Genomic DNA, 18,176 nt, shown 5'->3' on the forward strand with positions numbered 1-18,176 from the left:
CCAGAGGTCTGGGGTTAAGTCCTACCAGTGGCAGCAGTGATCTAAATGCTCTCGGTTATACCAGCTGCTAAATATTTGTGTTGTTATTTAAAATAAAAAGCCAAGTTTTGGGTAGAAAATTCTTCACCTTGCCCAACTTTTGAACTTGTGTCTTCATTGAACTTGTAGCCAAGAAGTGGAATGGTCATGGTATGACACCATTGGCCAACTGCTGCCCTCTCATCCTACCTAGGATCTGACAGAATGACACCTGGTAGTAAGTAATGGGTTTACCGCCTACATCACTCCGCCTATTGCCAGGTATCACCAACTTTAATATAGTCAGTGTTCTGTCAGGTACATCTGTGTATCTTTCTGATCATCCTCAACACCCAGATGTTTCCTAACTGGACATCAGTGGTCAGTCCAATTGGTCAATATATGCCTGACTGACTGAACAAATATTTATTTTACATCTAGGCCTAGGTGAGTGTACCTATTCTTAAACACGTTTCAGAAAGCATTATCCCACATTTAAAGAGATTACAAACAAAGTTTTCAATAGATTGGACAATTACTGAGGAAAAGAGATTTCAATCCAGCCATATACAACCATGTGGATGGACAATGTTGGTGTTTTTGTAGGGTTTAACACTTGGTTAGAGTGGAGTGTAAATATCAACAAATACCTAAATACAAATCCTTGTCTATACAAAAACATATAGAGCCTATTGTCAGAGAAATACTCTAAGTAGATACTTACGTTGGGCTTTTAGAAAGATTTTCAATTATAGCACTTTGTATTTGTAAAGGACTTCAGGTTAAGATTCTGATAAAGAACCCAGCAAATTTTTTTATGGAACTTCTCTCTCAGAACTGTTAGAGCTAGATGTTCCTAGTCTGAGTCCTGGTCGGACCCTTCCAATACCCCCAGGAACTTTTATGCAAGACTATTATTATCATCGATTAATATTGCAAATGCTGATTATCTGTAAAGTGAACAATTATAAGGTGAGAAGAAATTTTCTCTCAATTAGCAAAGCCATCACACCAGTTTGATCTGTTATTTGTTGGATGTTGTCAATGTTGGTTGGCCTATATGAACATCTACTGAGGAGTGTATGGTGAGATTGTCACAGCTAACAGTTACAAACATATAAAACTGTCATATGGTCTGTGATCTTAGGCCTCTGGTCTGATCTTACAGCATTGTAAGGACCAATATCCACCTAAACCACACACACAGACCATATAGCATCTACAGAAAACAGTTTAGCATTTAAGGCTCATGTGTTAAGGTGCTCCTTATATCACCAACTCCTTGTGAAAAACTTATAATATAACAATATAAGTTCTTTTTGAAACATCTATACATGTTCATGAGACAAAAATCTAGATTACTACAAGATCACCGGATAATCAGTCGATATAGTCTATACCCAGGTCAATCAACTGAGGTCAATCAACCAGACATTTACCACACAGCAGATATTGTTTAGGATTTACAGTCGACACACAGAATATTGTATATATATAAATAACTTTTCATCAGTGTCCGACAGCCGACGCACAGAATACTGTTTATAAATAACTTTACATCAGTCTCCGACAGCCGACACACAGAATACTGTTGATAAATAACTTTACATCAATCTCCGACAGCCGACGCACAGAATACTGTCTATATATAACTTTACATCAGTCTCCGACAGCCGACACACAGAAAATTGTCTATAAATAACTTTACATCAGTCTCCGACAGCCGACACACAGAATACTGTCTATAAATAACTTTACATCAGTCTCCGACAGCCGACACACAGAATACTGTCTATAAATAACTTTACATCAGTCTCCGACAGCCGACACACAGAATACTGTCTATAAATAACTTTACATCAGTCTCCGACAGCCGACACACAGAATACTGTTTATAAATAACTTTACATCAGTCTCCGACAGCCGACACACAGAATACTGTTTATAAATAACTTTACATCAGTCTCCGACAGCCGACACACACAGAATACTGTTTATAAATAACTTTACATCAGTCTCCGACAGCCGACACACAGAATACTGTTTATAAATAACTTTACATCAGTCTCCGACAGCCGACACACAGAATACTGTTTATAAATAACTTTACATCAGTCTCCGACAGCCGACACACAGAATACTGTTTATAAATAACTTTACATCAGTCTCCGACAGCCGACACACAGAAAACTGTTTATAAATAACTTTACATCAGTCTCCAACAGCCGACACACAGAATACTGTTTATAAATAACTTAACATCAGTCTCCGACAGCCGACACACAGAATACTGTTTATAAATAACTTTACATCAGTCTCCGACAGCCGACACACAGAATACTGTTTATAAATAACTTTACATCAGTCTCATCAACCTTAGTGTTATTTATATAACAAAGATTGGAGTTTGTCTTTAATCAAATGGCAGACAGAAATGAAACCTCTGTTTTCCTCTTTTGGACCGAAAAATGTTTACTCAATATTATCCATAATTTCAATAAGAATCAATCAAGAAAGTTCTTTCTCTCTTTATTTTGAAACAACATTAAAGAAGAAATCAACACATTCTGTATGTAAATTCACACAAGAACTTTTTTGAGTGGTTCCCATGAGCTTTAAAAAAACAGCAATGAATATTGTGTAAAGATATTGGTTATGTTGATCTCCTAAGGAAGTGTATGAGAACCTAGCTGGACAGTAAGTATAGTGCTAATTATCACAGGAATGTTGAAACTTCAATAAAACTGAAGGTGATATGAGATTAAAATGTGATCTTGGACTGACATTGTCATCACTTGAATCTAAAATTATGTGAAGACAATAATATGGACGTTACCTTATTTCACATTCAGGATTCCAGTGTAACTTGAACCGAGAACGTGTCATTATACTGCACCTTACACTGATGACAGGCCAGGAAAGCTAGTAGATCGTGTATGGACATAAAGTGGATTATTCATTCTTGTAGAAGCACATTTCATTTTTGCAGAAGCACTTTGAGTTGTTAGATAGGTCTAGCTGACAGCTTGTGTTATATAATTTGTCCTGCATTTCAAATAAGGAAATTTTAAATTTGCACATAATTTAAATGTAAATAACCCAGGTTGTAATTTTATTCCCGACGGGTTCTGACAGCCAGGAGATTTAGGACCGAAATAAAGCCCTTGCTGGTGTAGTGACAATGTTGTCCCAATCTAACAACAGACAGATAATATGGCTCTACAATAATTCTACTTAAACCAAATCTTACATACAAATGAACAAATGATCCCCCCCCCCCCAAATAATTAATTATCACAGGAATGTTGAAACTTCAATAAAATCTGAAGGTGATATGAGATTAAAATGTGACCTTGGGCTGACATTTTACTGTGATTAATTTCCCCCGAGACATTTCAATGATCTTTAATGTGAAATTTTCCAATAAACATCTAGAAAATCTACTAAGTTGTATCTCTCCAATTTCTCGAAACAAAAGTGCAGACTTAAGTCAGAACTTAAGTTTTTCTCATTTATGTAACTTATGTAAAATGTGTTGACTTAAGTCAGTTATTGACTTAAAGTGTACACGGAATGGTTTGGTATATAAGGCTTGATAAATGCGTCTTTGGATAAAATTTCGAATGGAGAAAGTACAAGTTTCCTAGCCATTACGGTATTAGAGATAATGCGACTATTCTCTAGAACACACCTGAAGCCCCAAGCCATTGACGCCGATTCGGGACCCCTGACCTGTGACGTCACGAGGACAACGGGACCTATTCTACTCGCGGCGATTTTTGGTGTCTGCCATCTAATATAAACAATCTGTTTGTAAATATCAATTTTGAAGACACAAATACCTGTGTTCATGTCCGATACCTATTTGATATTATCCTTCATCATAGACATGAGTTTGAAAAACGCTTGAAAACAGGGATTTATACCATGGATACATGTATATTGATGTACCCGTCTTAAATAAATAAACACCTCTACGCAATTACTGCATAATTATACACAATAAAATGTACATAATAATCCACGTACGTTGTATATCTGCGGTGGTTGGAACCACATATATGTGAATATTGTATCAAGGATTCTTGATTATGTTATTGAAAGCCCGACTCGGGTCTTTGAATGTCTACTGGTCAAACCCGCTTAACAAATTTCTGACTTTTTTTTATAAAACCTGCCCATACGATTAAGTTATGATTCCAAACAGAATTTTTTTGCATATATGTAAATGTATCTACTAATTGCGTTCTATCTGAAATCGATCTATTTGTTTTTTGACAAAATACATTCAGCTTACATATAATACAGTACACTCGACGACTTGCTGATATTTCGCTCAAGTTCATTCATTAGTGTCTTTAATTGAAAAATAAATCATGCATGGGTCAGACGAAAACAATGAGACTGAAGATGTCTATGTAACAAGTCTAATCCAAGTAGCAGATATAAAGTACAGAACAAAAACAGAATTGTCATTCCGTATAGCCAATGTCGTGCTGCGTTAATCTCTATACCTGTATACTGCAGTAACTAAACTGCGCGGTCAACCGAGACTAATGAGGGGCTAACCAGATTACGTAAGAAAAGTGTTTAGTGACCTGTCACGCTTTGTTGATTAGCTCGCGTCAGGTGTCAAAAGTAAGATCACAGGTAAGTTAGCGATGGACCATCATTTGATAGTTGTATCATGTAAATTTGTTTACACTTAAAAATCCCTAGTTTACAGTAAAATATACCGTTCCAACATAACATATAACAAGTGTATCAATTACTAGATGTACAGTATATATTTCAGAAAGACTCATTATACATTTGTCTTGTATATATGTTCTGGTTACACGTAAATGTATTTTTATAACAAAAACTACAAAATTATTTACAAATGGCATGTCGAGAAAGAACAATGCAAATATAATGCTCAATGTCAGAATTTTGATATTTCTGATAGTTGCTAGATTTCGGATATCCATTTTTTAGCTCGCCTATTCGAAGAATAGGGGGAGCTAATGTTGTCATCCCGGCGTCGGCGTCGGCGTCAGCGTTGGCGTCCCATTTCACGTTAAAGTTTTTGAGCAAGTTTCTATTTTGTCTATTGTTTAAGCTTAAGTCATCATAAATGTTTATGATTTTATTTTCCTAATGTGTATGGATGCTGAACGTGATAATACAACCAATTTGGGACCCTTTAGGTTTTTTTTGAGTCTGTTAATTTGTCATATTTCCATGTTTAAACAGTAAATACTTGAACATCAACTTCTTCTGAATAGGCGAGCTTTGCTGTTCTCCAACAGCTCTTGTTTTAATCCCCTCTCAATTTATGTCTATGATATTTACGTGTATTGAACTATGAAATACATTTAAAACATTTTCTTTTCGTTATGTTGGTTCTTGAAATCAGAAACATATATACATATATATTTCTGTTGCCAAAATCCATAGGCCTAGAGAGAATTTTTATTTATACAGAAACATATTCAAATGAATAATTATATAACCATCATTTTTCTAAATCGTCTCTTTTTAGATCACATTATGAAAATGGAATATTCCCGAGGTTTGATAATTTAGAAAGTTGTTAAAACAGAGATAAGATCTCTAGTTAATGTACCAGAAACATAAATAACGTATACATGTTTCCGCTAATCTACATATGTATTTATATAATATTTATATAAATTTCAGTTGTAATATTTCCTATTATATATATAATTAATTCATAACTGTATACTGTATATATATTTGTAAAATTCTCCTAACCCCATTTCAGGAATACATGTCCCCCTTTGTTCTATAACCCCACTACCAAACACCTCACTGCCGTTGTCCTCGTGACGTCACATCCGGTTATTCCCCACCAAATCAGTGTGAGCGGCCGATTCCCTGATTAGCAGTCAATATACAGGTAAAAATCGAGCACTTCGGAGGGCTCTATCTCGGTACTAAAGAAGCCAATTTTGATGCGGTTTTCAAAATTCTTTTTAGGAGATCAAACAGAATAACATATCTAAATATTATTTTTCGTTCCGTGAACAATTTAAGTTTGTTTCAAGAAATCCTACTAGTAGTAGTGAAGGAACAGTAGTCTTAGTTGTGATTTGGGAAAAAATTAATTGTTTGCACCTCATGAAACACATTATTTCCACATAAACAGAACAACACCATCATGAAGTATTCGTCAACAGCTCCAGACATTCGGAAATCTGGACGCACAGTAGAATATGCACACAATCAATCACTGCTGTTCAGTCATGACTACTGGTTGGGTTCCAGTAGATATGATTTTTGTGCTTTTGATTTTCCCTGTTGTCAAGGAAATAGAAAAGCGTTTGAAGTATTATGACCCTTCCTAGTGTCTAATACACTGTACGTTTGCAATGAATAAAATTAGAATTTGCGAAAATTCAATATTCACATAAAAATTTCAAAATATTTGTGGGAGTTGCCGAGGAACGTCAACCTGGAATGTCACCTAAAACATCATATTCTTTTTCGTCTTTGATATGGCAACTTCGGTCAAAGAAAGGACGAGAATCTCAACCTCAAAGTGGAAAATGAAGGTCGTTTAAAATTTTCATGATGGCGGTTTTATAATGATAAGGTGTCATGTTACTCAATTGGTTTGTAATTTCACCTGCGGAGCTCCAGCTTGTAGCCAGAGTGAGATAAATAAAACCTATTTCCTAGTGTTATTTAAATCAGGTCCAACACCGAAACAGTTAAGAGCATTTACCTTATATATCTCAGATGTGGCCATCATTTAGGACTCGCTGACAAGTCTGTGTATTTTATAAGGATCATTGGATATCAAAACTTTTTCCATATACACAAAGCGTGTACAATGGACTACGAAGGAAAGCGAAGGAAAGTGTAGACATAATGATAGTTTACGAGCTGGGAATTATTAATCACAGTCAATTTAATGAAAAACGTTATCTTTTTGTGATACTAAAATCTATTATGACGGCTTGAACATTAAATTTGACTGTAAACACAAGACTGGTTAATGATAGATCTTTGATAAAATTCTCATATAAAGCCACAGAATAATCTAATAACAATCAAAATGTTTCTGAGTGGAGAGGTTTAAACTGCAGCATCACCGATTTCACAGTTATATATGTTTCCTCCAGCTGGGTTTAAACCTATAATGGAACTTTACTTCAAAAATGGAAGTTTTTATCACTAGTTTAGCTTGAATTTAACATTAGAGTTACAGTTGTTATGTTAGGACTGAGCCCTTTCACCAAAAGCCTATCTAAACTGATCTGCCTAACATACATATCTATCCATGTTGCAGACCCTGTCTGCCAATAAGTTCCTTCTTTAGTTTAAAAAATTGTTCATTAACCAAATTCCTACCTTTTTATATGATGACCTTGTATCATATGTAATGCTCTGCATATCAATATTTTTCAACTTTTAACATCAGATTAATCTCATCACCTGCTAGCTAGGCAGTAATGTGTAACTAAATAAACTCCAAGTCTCTTGCCTTCATCTTAAAAAATCCCTCTCATCCATGATGATACTTGGATATAAGGGAGAAGATTTTCACAAACGATAAAGTAAATGTTGTTCAAAATGAATTCCTCCTCAAAATCTTATACTACGGGACTTTAACAGTATGTCATTTTTCTCCCATCCCCCACTGAATTCATAAACCATTTATACAGCATATATGCATAAATGATTTTTGATGAATGTAACATTGAACAAACATATAAGACAGATGTAATCTCTTTAACAATAAAGAATTAGTCTTTGTTTGAAAGTTGTATTAAAATGGGCAAAAGTATTCTAAAGTTTCCTATACCGGTCCGTATATAGTCCATAGCATGGAAGTCACGTTTCGTACCATATAATGTCACGACAGTTAATTTCTATTAAATTGATAGCTTTCCTTCAATCACTGACTGTCACAGGATTCTGAATCATACTTTTATTTTCAGAATTGGACATTATATCTAATCTACAAACAGATGTCACCTACCAAAACTCCACAGTTGTTTCGGACATGCACACTTGTAAAATTGCAAAAAAAATACTTTCAGCCTCTTGTTTAAGTCATTTCACATGAAAATATACCCGTGACAGCCTGTAGAAATAAACTATACATTTCTTTATGAAATTTATCTCCATTTTCTATAGCATATGATATAGATCGTGGTAATCAGGGTCCAGAGAGGAAGGGTCGTGACTGGTGTATGAATCAAGAAGATTTGGCTATCATATTTCAGTAAATATTCTCATTGTTAGAAAAATAATGCAGTATATGTTTTCAGGAATGAATCCAATATGTTATTTAGAAGCTACATGATCTCCACGTAGGTCAAACATTCTGCTTCCAGTGTAAACATTGAAAGGTATTTTGAACTCGCTCCGTATAAAGAGTGGACAATGACGCCTTTGTGAGCGGTGAAATGGATCCAATCTATGAACCGTAACAGATGTAAAATTCACGTGAACCTCCCCTGGTGATGAATTCACTAGGGGAATCCCGTCATGTAGACGAAAGCTTATTTACCCGCATGATATATACACTTTCACATTACATCCAATTACCTTTTGAATGATCATTTTTATTAAGTAGCTTTTTCAAACATTTCTGTTATTTACTCTACAAAACCCTGTATACGGCTATGATGATACCTCTTACCTCTGCTGCCAGTCTGATATTTTATTTCAAAGATGCCAAATTAAATAAATCTAAGTACTTTCAAACAAAAATTTATGAAAGGCCTTTATTTTCATGAATGCTCTGATGTACTTTTATCAACAGGTATAAAATCCTTCAATTTATTATATAAATTATTTAAATCACTAAGGTATCCATATTTTAGAGAAAAACAAATCATTAGTATAAAGACTTGCTTTCACTTGATGGCTTCTCTAAATTCCATTTCCCTACGTACAGGCGAAATGAAAAGAGAGAGCGAGAGAAAGTAAGATTGAAGAAAAAATTCATGTACCCTAAAGATGTACAATCACTTTGATCTATAATTTTATACCAAAATTTGAAATATCCTTTTTAAATTGCCCAAGTTCATTTTGAGATTTTAAGATATATCACAGAGTAAAATTGGACTCCATGTGTTTAGTGGCAAAATATGATACGGTTTATGTCTCACCAAATCTTGTACTCTACATATGCATACTGGGTGCAGTTTTGAGGTTTAACAGCCAATAAAACCATAATCATTCCTCATGAAACCCGATCAGTTTCAAAACCTACTGAATGAATGGATATGCGAAAATAAGTAATCTAGGGTCAAATATGGGAGACATTTTTATGGTGTCATATTTTTTTCTCTCGTTTCAATATGAGTTACGCAAGTTTTTGGTGGTTAAACAAAAAGGTAAATTTTCACTGCGCTTTTGTGGAACTCTTCAATGATCACTGACTGAGGTAAAAAATTTTCTTCCATTTCTCTAGATCAATTGGACGACAAATCTAATTTTGATTTAGTACTGTAATCATTTTCTCTTTAGAATAACACTTTTTCTTAATTGTGTTTTTTTTCATTGTCTCGATCGTATTTAGATGTCTAAGCAAGCTGCAGCTGTCAGCAAAGGAGTGTGTCTCAGGAATAAATTTCCACCCAGTGTTATCAAAATAAATGTTGGAAGAGGAATTTTACAGGATAACATGTTGTCTGTTTCATCCCACAAAAGAAAATTATTGATAGAAGACTTTTTGCAGTTCTTACCATTTTTTAAAACTCAATTGATAAGTCTAAATTCACAATTCCTATTTACAGCCAAGGTCATTTACGGAAGTGCCAGCTAGGTTTAGATGGTGAAAATCCAAAGCATGCAGAGAAAAACCACCAACCAGCGGCCAGTTCCTGGCAACTGCGCTCCACTTGGGATTCCAGACTAATGACCCAGTTCTAGAGGTCAAGGGTTTGAGGTAATCATGTTGACATCTTAACCACTTGGCTGTCCCTCTAATACAAGCTGAAACATATCGACCTAGAAATTTTACGTTCTACATCTCTTAAGATGATTATCTTCAATTCCATTTTAAAACGATGATTATATGCATTCTGTATAATTCAGAGCACATATATTTACATATCTATAGTCTTCGTTTTTATGGGGTGATAGAAGTTTGAAATATAACCCAACACATTTAAAATTTCACAGCCAGAGTATTGGGTTGCATGTCATGCATCTTAATGTACATTAGGATAAAACTTATCTCAACTCTCAACAGCTTACCACCTGACACCGTCTATATTATACCAAAAAACAGGATTTTTTGAAAATTTACCTTTTATTTTATTTTTCAAATTCTATTACACCTAAAATATATCACTTCAAGGAAAGATGTACTGTTGTATCCTTTATAATATTGGCCAAAAATCTGACACTCAAAACCTTGTGTTACCCAATAAAAAAAATTTCTACTTCACCAGAATGGTACATTACAGTCCAGCACAAAGTTTGATCGTCCAGTAAATATGAAATCCAATCCCTATTTATGGCCATATAGTTATCATTAGAAGTAAATGGTACTAAATATAATGAAACAGATCATATTCTCCACGTTAACATGCTCAATTGATATACGACAATAGATATAAATCAAACTGCTATTTATAAAAGTGTGTATCAGTCATTTTTTTCACTATTGGTAAATTTCAAGCGCAATCAAACTTGTTTTCAGATCTTTTTCATAATAACTAAATAAAAAATTTGAATTCTAAAATGCTCCATCATTTAACCTCATAAATATCTATCAATAAATAAACTGCTTGATTGAAAAATGATTTACGAGAGAAAATGATTGATGAGACCTTGTAGAAAGTCTGAAAAAGTGATCATTAAATTCAATGAAAGTATAATGAATTACAGTTTGTAAAACTGAACAGCAATTTACATAGAAGTTGTTCAGTTATGATTTATAGCCACATGTACGTTGTATATGAAATCCGAGAGGGATGGGACAGCATGGAAGGGACATGCATACCATATATGCCGTAATTAGCATCCAGGGTGCTTAATAATGTAACAAAGGAGGACACTTATTAGTGAACCGAAATGTATACGTTGTGGACGAAAAATGTCACCCATATTTCTGTACTCACAACACATTAATCTGTTACAGTAAACATGGACAATCTTGTTAATGGTTTGCTTTGTTTTAGTTTCAGTCCTATAAACAACCAGGGTCATGCATGTATATTTGATGGTGATCTTGTAATGGCTACGGCCTAATTTCAGGATATCTATCCATCGCCATACCAGTAACAGTGATGAAGTGTAGGATAAGTAACACTTCCTTTGAATTAGACCAGTTTCCTTGTAATCTCAAGATATGTGTCAAGACCAATCATTAACCACATTTAACACAGTTTTTTATCCTGTCAAATCAAAAGGCATAATACTTATAGGGGTAATACGACCTACCATAACTTCTCAATCATTATTGTTAGGTGTAGATAGGCTGAAATGTAGTGAAGTAATCGTGCAGTTGTGTACAGGGACCAACCAGTACATTGGAATTATAGCAACTGTACAGGTTCATGGTCATGGAAACTCACTTAGCAACAGGTTCATGGTCATAGAAACTCACTTAGTAACAGGTTCATGGTCATGGAGCCTCACTTAGCAACAGGTTCATGGTCATGGAAACTCGCTAAGCAACAGGTTCATGGTCATGGAAACTCGCTAAGCAACAGGTTCATGGTCATGGAAACTCACTTAGCAACAGGTTCATGGTCATGGAAACTCACTTAGCAATAGGTTCATGGTCATGGAAACTCATTTAGCAATAGGTTCATAGTCATGGAAACTCACTTAGCAATAGGTTCATGGTCATGGAAACTCACTTAGCAACATGTTCATTGTCATGGAAACTCACTAAGCAATAGGTTCATGGTCATGGAAACTAACGTAGCAACAGGTTCATAGTCATGGAAACTCCCTTAGCAACAGGTTCATGGTCATGGAAACTCACTTAGCAACAGGTTCATAGTCATGGAAACTCACTTAGCAACAGGTTCATAGTCATGGAAACTCCCTTAGCAACAGGTTCATGGTCATGGAAACTCACTTAGCAACAGGTTCATAGTCATGGAAACTCACTTAGCAATAGGTTCATGGTCATGGAAACTCAGTAAGCAAAAAGTTCATGGTCATGGAAACTCATTTAGCAAAAGGTTCATGGTCATGGAAACTCATTTAGCAACAGGTTCATGGTCGTGGAAACTCATTAAGCAACCATGAAACATGTTCATGGAAGTTGATCAGCAAAACCAAACAAGCAAGAACATCTTTTTTTGAGAGACTGGTGTCAAGTTGAACAAACAGGTTGTCAAAAAGGGGCATCTTTGTTTGATAGATTAAACTAAATGATAGAATGATAGGAAGAGACTGTAGGGATGAAGGTAGGGGTTATGGTGGAGAACTTTGTGTCTTCAGCAGCATGCTTCAGTGATAGAGGGGGAAGGGAGGATTGTAGGAGTGGAGAAGGAATGAAATGGGTGGGGGTAGGAAAGGAGGGGAAAGGTGATGACATGTGTAGGGCCAATGAGGATAATTATATCTCTATTATACTGTTGTTATACCACATTAGTGAAGTGTGTGGTAATGATGGTTTGTTTATATAATCAGCAGGAGAATAACCAGCAGCAGCATGACAACATACCAATAATAGTCTGTAACCTAAACCTGTATGTAACATAAACAATGATGTGTAAGGGCCTGGCATCTGTAACAGGGTGCATGGTTACATTGGGTAGGTCTAACCGACAGGACAGGGTGCATGGTTACATTGGGTAGGTCTAACCGACAGGACAGGGTGCATGGTTACATTGGGTAGGTAGGACAGGGTGCATGGTTACATTGGGTAGGTCTAACCGACAGGACAGGGTGCATGGTTACATTGGGTAGGTCTAACCGACAGGACAGGGTGCATGGTTACATTGGGTAGGTCTAACCGACAGGACAGGGTGCATGGTTACATTGGGTAGGTCTAACCGGCAGGACAGGGTGCATGGTTACATTGGGTAGGTCTAACCGACAGGACAAGGTGCATGGTTACATTGGTTAGGTCTAACCGACAGGACAGGTACATGGTTACATTGGGTAGGACAGGGTGCATGGTTACATTGGGTAGGTCTAACTGACAGGACAAGGTGCATGGTTACATTGGGTAGGTCTAACTGACAAGACAAGGTGCATGGTTAAATTGGGTAGGTCTAACCGACAGGACAAGGTACATGGTTACATTGGGTAGGGCAGGGTGCATGGTTACATTTGGTAGGTCTAACCGACAGGACAGGGTGCATGGTTACATTGGGTAGGACAGGGTGCATGGTTACATTGGGTAGGTCTAACTGACAGGACAAGGTGCATGGTTACATTGGGTAGGTCTAACTGACAGGACAAGGTGCATGGTTAAATTGGGTAGGTCTAACCGACAGGACAAGGTACATGGTTACATTGGGTAGGACAGGGTGCATGGTTAAATTTGGTAGGTCTAACCGACAGGACAGGGTGCATGGTTACATTGGGTAGGTCTAACCGACAGGACAAGGTGCATAGTTACATTGGGTAGGACAGGGTGCATGGTTACATTGGGTAGGTCTAACCGACAGGACAGGGTGCATGATTGCATTGGGTAGGTCTAACCGACATGACAAGGTGCATGGTTACATTGGGTAGGACTAACCGACAGGACAGGGAAATCAGAATATAATCTCCTGTTCCCTCAGACATAATTATAAGTAACCTGATGAGCAGTGAAACAGGTGGGCTACCATTTTTTAGCATTAAGTAAATTCATTATGAGCTTGATATGATTGTTGATTGCTAACAGACTTTAAACAGCTGTCTGCACGGGAGGTCAGGGATAGTGAAAAGAGGGGAGGAGGCTGGGGAGGGGGATGATGGTGGGGAGGGGGTGAGGAGGTATAAAATGTCTAGATGAATGGAAACCTAACACTTAAATAATCAGCTGTTTTAACAATATCATTGTCACTCTTCACTGTATGGTGTCTAACCTGGTCTATATTTTACCTATCTACTATATCTGACCATGTACATATACATGTGGTGTGCATTGTTTTAGCTAGAACAGTATTGAAATTCCTCTTCAATTAGAACCCTCCCAACCAGGTGGTCAGTCATACACTGACCATGCAGTGATGAGTGGGTCAGTCATCTGGTGGCTGCATCATATGTCAGAGACAGCTTGTTAACTAGCAAAAAATGCTTTAATTCCAATTTTATATCTGAGCATCACCATTGTGAATCGGTTTCCTTCTTTTGTTATCCTTGTCTTTACAGATTTATAGATTCCAAAAGAAACAAACTCTCCTTTCAAATCTGTCTTTCTGTTATATATAAGGAAGAACTTTATAAAATCTTTATCTACCTAACCTTAACCACTTTACACAGTTTTAACATTTATAAAATAATATATAAAATATAGTTTTCTATGAACTCTGGGTTAGACCATATGTCATTAAAGATAAATGGGTTCCATCCCCAGTCATTGTGATATCTCTATCCCCTAGCGTAGGTCAGATGCAGATTTCTAAAACAACAAAATCTTAAGCTTGAGGAAATAAATACGGGATAGCTGTATCTACAAAAAAAACAAAGAGGCACACATAGCTGTACAAAATATGGAATTTCATCATGCTGGACCAGGTCTTATGCACAATGTATGAATCTATACACTAGTAGCTCTGTCATTGGATATATCAAAGCTCACTGCATGTGCAGATTGACCCCTTATTCTAAAACTAGATTGTCTCCCCCTAGTTGCAATATAACAGTCAGTAACAGACAATTATATATATATTGATAATTTATTGATAATTTATTTCTTAATCAAGATCATTCTGGCAAGGACTTTTCAAGCTTATTGAGAGCTCAAACACAAATTCAAACTATGTTTAGTCCAAAATATATTTTGAACAATTAAATGTCTAAGCTATTGTTGTTTTGTTTTTTCGAGTCTTGTACCTGACGTTACATTATTTGATTTTTATATGATAACTTTGAAGAGGACTTTTAACAACCCGAGAATTTAGTAAAACCCAATTAGGTCAGGTGGAGATAATTGACCCAATATATCTAAATTAGGAAAACCGATTGAAGATAACTTATTTTTGAGATTCTGTGGCATATGGTTCAACTGATAAATAAATAAAGTAAGATACAAACTGAAGTCAGCTGACGCAAAATAACAGACACCAGCTGTCATTACCAATTCATTATCTAAGCTTCCGCAATTTAGCAATTTTGTCAACAAAATTTTTTGCAATTATACGGTCATGGTTTCATTCTGATATTGTTCCAGAACTGTTTACGATGCATATAGACATATTTTATAGACTGTAACCAAGCATGACAACGTTCAGTAATATCCAATGTATTAGGGCTACAATGTTTCTGTATTCACTTTGAACTGCGTGTACACTTTCATAAATATTTATTCAAAATTACTAAAACTGAACGAAATCCTGTATTAAATGTGCAAGTTTACAACAAAAAATAAATATTTCAAACCGAAATCTACACACAGAAAAACGTCATTTGAAAATTTTTCTTTTATATTTGAATCCGTGAATGTAATAGGGCACTTTATGAGACTCAAAGGAGCTAGCATGAAGCTCTTTTATGTGTGTGAAGGGTACGTTTGGGCCCTTGAGTAATATTACTACTTTAGCCGAGAGCTCATATCTTAGATTACAATTTAACCACACAATTTTCTACCCCTTTAACAGGAATAGGGAGTGTAAAGTAAACCTCAGTTCACTTAGCCAGCTATAAACTTCCCAGGATTATCAACACTAAACGTTTGTATAACACACATGTACACTAATAAAAGGGAAAAAATTAAAGAAAATTATCGCAAACAAGTTTTAGGTTATATATATGATCAAAACATCAAGGAAAGAAATGAGTAAATTAACAAAGCTAGTCTTAAATTATTTCTCAATTAAATTTAACTCTAGGGGGACTAAAATGACAGTTATATACCTTAATTGGAACTATAGCTTCTTCAAAGACCTGGAGAATATAATTATAGGTCTAAAAACATGTATATTTTTCACAAATGATTGTATATATCTTAACAAGTTTGGATCATTGATTTTCAGAAAATTGGTTTTAAAACCAGATAATTAGGAAAGTTCTGAATGTTTCATGTTTTAAAGATCATCCAAATTGTACATGTAGTATATGCAAACTTAAGGCTCTCAGGTAGAAATTATAATGTAGAAACTAGAAATGGGATTTTTCATTAAATGAAGGAAAATGTTAAGTTAATGTAATATTACTGTCAAACTCAAATACATTGTATGTATAAATCGATCATCATATATTTTTTATTTTGAAATGGCTATTTATATACCCAAAGCTTTTAATCTAAATGAATTATTTCAATTTTCACCTATAGCTATTCCAAAACCCTGTGAAAGTTAACGAAATGCTATATATGTACTGCAGAAATGTACATGGTTGATTTAGAAAGGAAAGTAATAATATCTAATATGTCAATTAACCTTCATTAGGCAAAAATTCAAAGGAAGGATTGTTTTGATCAGGTAGATTATGACAGTTAATTGTCACATTCCCTCTAAGTGTTTTATTTTGTACATAGTGGTCGATGTACGTATGACAGACATTTTCACCTTTACCCTGGTCAGAACAAAACAATAAAACTCTCAAACTTAAAACTAATTCATCAAATTTGTCACCAGATAATTAATACATGGAATATATTTCGAATAATTTAACATCCTCTCTAAAACATAAAATCCCTATATGTATAAACTATAGCTATATATCTCCCATGCATTAATTTGCATTTAAGATTAAACAGGCTGAATAGCATATTGAACAATTCTAATAATTCAGGCCAGTTACGGTAACGTTTTATATTGTAGACATTGTGGACTGCACGTTAACAATTATACTCTTTCTTGAAAATTGTTCTGCTTATATATTTATCTTAAAGTTGTACGTCACTCTATCATGTTTAAACTCCATAGAATCATTTATTTGTTAATATTATATAATATCAAAACCTTTTATTTTAAAAGTGCTTACATATATTCACCATCCTGTCACTATCTTAATACTTAACAGTTAAAATATATTATTTTCAATTAATTAACCTACACTTTAATTGTTGAAGGTTCATACATTTTGGAACACATAGACATTACAATTATTTCTGTGACATTATTTTTTTTTTTTACAAATCCATAGAATTTCTTTAGTCTATTAAATAAAAAAAAAATTACCAACCTGCTTCAGTTGTGATGCTTTTTCTGTAAAATCCTGTGTCGAAATCACACAATTATTAAAAATATTTCATCCATGTAAAACTGACCATTAAAAATGATAAAATATTCATCTAACTAACCACTGAAATGGTCAGTCTTGTCTGCAAATGGACACTATTTGACACTTGAGGGTAAATAATTCCCAGGAAAATACACAGCACTTATCCACCCATGCTTAAAGACAATTGTGGCAGGGTGCTTAAATCCTTCCGAAACTTGATGATTAAATAAACACGATCGCTGGTATCAACAGATGTGTCGGTTCTTATCCAGATAAGTGGTCTGTATATCTATGTCACCGTACACCTTTACCTGTAGTAGTTTCTCGTTAGCTGTGTTACCTGTGTCACATGTTAGCTGTGTGACAGTTCTACTACAACTACTACTGCTGGAGTTTACCTGGACTGGGGAAAGCCAGGTCTGTGAGTGGGAGAGTCTATTGTAGCTCCCCCTTACAGGTATCACTTCCTACTGATAAATACTATACCTGTATAGGAGACTGGGAGAGTTGATTAAAGATATTAGGGGTCAGAGCTAAGTTAGATAAGTGTGGTGTATCATATACAAATACATTATCATGCCTTTGGTGAGGAATATACAGTGAAATGGGGTATTAGCTGTAGATATATAGACATATACCCTATACCTTTATACCTGTATACCTATCAATCAATCCCAGGTGAGGTACAGGTAAGTTACAGGTAATCATGCAGAGCAGGTCAGTGATGCAGATGCCAGCTAGGCTAGTGGTCACCACATAAAACATATCTGACCATGCAAATTGGTCATCTGTTGATGTTTGCAAATATAAAGCTATATTTGATCTGCACCTATTGGTGTAATATATCA

General features: G+C 35.3%; 1 protein-coding gene across 1 annotated transcript in view; it reads right to left on the bottom strand.

The window, feature by feature from the left end:
- The window catches only part of LOC138320189 (cell adhesion molecule DSCAML1-like), a 103,816-nt gene extending 86,091 nt beyond the window's left edge, over window positions 1-17,725 (bottom strand). Inside the window, exon 1 of the mRNA XM_069263233.1 lies at window positions 17,290-17,725. The gene's annotated coding sequence lies outside the window, so the exon portion shown is untranslated. The remainder of the gene's footprint in view (window positions 1-17,289) is intronic.
- Window positions 17,726-18,176: the final 451 nt, after the last annotated feature.

This window comes from Argopecten irradians, chromosome 3, assembly GCF_041381155.1.
Source record: "Argopecten irradians isolate NY chromosome 3, Ai_NY, whole genome shotgun sequence".
NCBI lineage: Eukaryota > Metazoa > Mollusca > Bivalvia > Pectinida > Pectinidae > Argopecten > Argopecten irradians.